This window comes from Papaver somniferum, chromosome 10 (assembly GCF_003573695.1).
Source record: "Papaver somniferum cultivar HN1 chromosome 10, ASM357369v1, whole genome shotgun sequence".
NCBI lineage: Eukaryota > Viridiplantae > Streptophyta > Magnoliopsida > Ranunculales > Papaveraceae > Papaver > Papaver somniferum.
This window is the reverse complement of record NC_039367.1, coordinates 111,650,525-111,653,237: the sequence shown is the minus strand read 5'-3', so window position 1 is coordinate 111,653,237 and position 2,713 is coordinate 111,650,525.

Genomic DNA, 2,713 nt, shown 5'->3' with positions numbered 1-2,713 from the left:
TTGTCTTGAGTAGCACAAACCTCTCTACAAATCTTCCAATTCTGGGCAGCAAGTTTGGATGAATTTCCTTCCTCCACAAAAGACCATACACCGCTGAAGTTGAATACTCCCTTCTAATGAGATTCTTAGCTGATGAAACAGAAAAACGTCCATTCATCTCTGGCATCCAAATTCTACAATCCTTCCCTCCTTGCAACAAAGGCAAATCCTCCAAGACTACCCCAGCACGCATCAAATTCTGAATGAAACCCTGCAACTGCCAAGTATTATTATCAATAATATCACTAACCTTAACATTTCTGTCAAGGTCAGTTTCATTAAGCAATCAGCAATGCTCTCATTCCCATACCAAACATCAAAATAAAGAGATGTAGCCCTCCCATCACCAATAAGAACCTTAGAATGCTTGTCCACAATAGAATGAATCAATTTAATGCCCGAGAATTGAAGATTCACACCATAAAGTTTGATACCACCATTTCTAGTAGTAAACTTTGCCCACAAAAAACGAGCCCATTTCTTGTCTGAAGAACGAATACTCCACCACAGCTTCATGAGAAGAGCTTTATTAATAACAACCATGCTGGTTATACCAAGACCACCTTCCTTCAGAGGACAACAAACTTTAGGATACCCAACAACAAATTTCCTAGTAACATCAGCATCACCAGACCAAAGAAAATTACGAATGGCTCTTTCCGCCTGCTGAACAAACTTTCTAGGCCACTTGTACACCGCCATGTTGTGAATGGCATAGCTAGCTATCACTGAATTAATAAGAACAACTCTATCTTGAAAAGAAAGTAATCTTCCCTTCCAAACCGAAAGTTGATTCTTTATTTTCTCTATCACATTGCTTATGTGACGATATCGAACCCCCAGGCATGATCTGAACTCCCAAATACCTGTCCGGAAAATTGGAAACTTCCATACCAAGCAAATTAGTGATTGTTCCACAGCGACTCAAGAACCACCACCATAATAAACCTTACTCTTTTGACGACAAACAGATTGCCCAGAGGCACTTTGATATTTACCAAGCAAAGATAGAAGATTACGCAAACTCTTCATATTGCCTTTACAAAAAATCATAATGTCATCAGCAAAGAAAAGATGAGTGGGAGAAATACCTTTCTTTGAGAGCATTGGCGTCATCTTCTTTTCCACAAACAATTCGTGAGATTTCTACTCAGAACATCTTCAATAAGAACAAAAATAAGGGGAGATAAGGATCACCTTGCCTCAGACCTCTATTGATTGTGAAGAAACCCTCAGGACTTCCATTAAGAAGAATAGAAATCCTTGCTGAATTAAGGATTGACCAGATCCAAGAACACCATCTATGAGAGAAACCATATTTTCGAAAAACCTCTAAGACAAAGGACCAGCTAACCGTGTCAAAAGCTTGAGTAATATCTAGCTTCAACCCCAAATTACCATCCCTCCGCTTAGTTTTTAAATCATGATCATCTCCGACGCCACACTAATGTTCTCATGATATTTCTCCCCTTCATAAAGCAACTTGCTCTTCTGAAACCAAATTATCAAGAACACTCCCCAGTCTTGTAGCTAAAATCTTAGTAAAAATCTTAAAGAAAAAATTACTAAGACCAATAGGCCTGAAGTTTCGAAGAGAATTGGCCCCTCTAAACTTGGCAAGTAAAATAATAAGACTAGAATTAGTACCTTGAGGAATCATCTGCGACGCCAGCAATACGTGACAGCATTGAAAAGGTCTTGCTGAATCACATCCCAGCAATGCCTATAGAAACAACCAGAGAAACCATCCGGCCCAGGGGCACTATCAGCGCCAAGATCAAAAACAGCATTCTTAATCTCTTCAATAGTAGGAATCTCATCCATTCTCTGACTATCTTCCACGGAGAATAATGTTATGATCATATTGAAACAACTCATCAATCAGGCAACTCAGCACCATTAAATTTATCCTCAAAATAGGCCACGGTGTGGTCTTTAATTTGGTCACAATCAGTTATAACAACCCCATTATCATCCACCAACTCCGAAATCATGTTACTACTCCTTCTAGTCCTAATATTGGCATGAAAAAAAGAAGTATTACTAGCACCTTCCTGAAGCCATTTATTTCTTGACTTTTGCTTCAACATAGTAGCTTGTTGTGCACGAATTTCCTGAAGAGTAACTGAAGCCTCTTGGCATAATTCAGCTTAGTTACATCTTCTGGATCCTCATCTGAAATTGTAAGCGCCACTTCCATAGTCAACTGCGCTTGCTTGAGCTTAGCATACACATTGCCAAAGACACGTAAATTCCACTCTTTCATGATAACCTTTAACCTTTTAAGTTTGGAAGGAAAAATAAAAGCAGGCGTACCAGTAATAGGGGCGTTCCAACTCTCACTCACCATGCGCATGAAGTCTGAATGAGAAACCACATCTTCTGAACTCTAAAAGGAGCTCGTTTCGGTCTAGTATTAACAAAAGGAAAGCCAATAAGAGTGGAATGGTCAGAAACTTCACGAGGAAGAGCTTTACACCTCCAATTCTCAAACTTAATAAGCCACGCCTCATTGATCAAAGCTCTATCTAGCTTACAAAGTATTCTACGAACACCAGATTGGCCATTAGCCCAAGTGAACTTAGAACCCAAAAAATCAGCTTCAAAAAGATCATTATCCTCCATCCAATCACTAAAATCATTGATGACTGAAGTACGTGGTTGTCTACCTCCT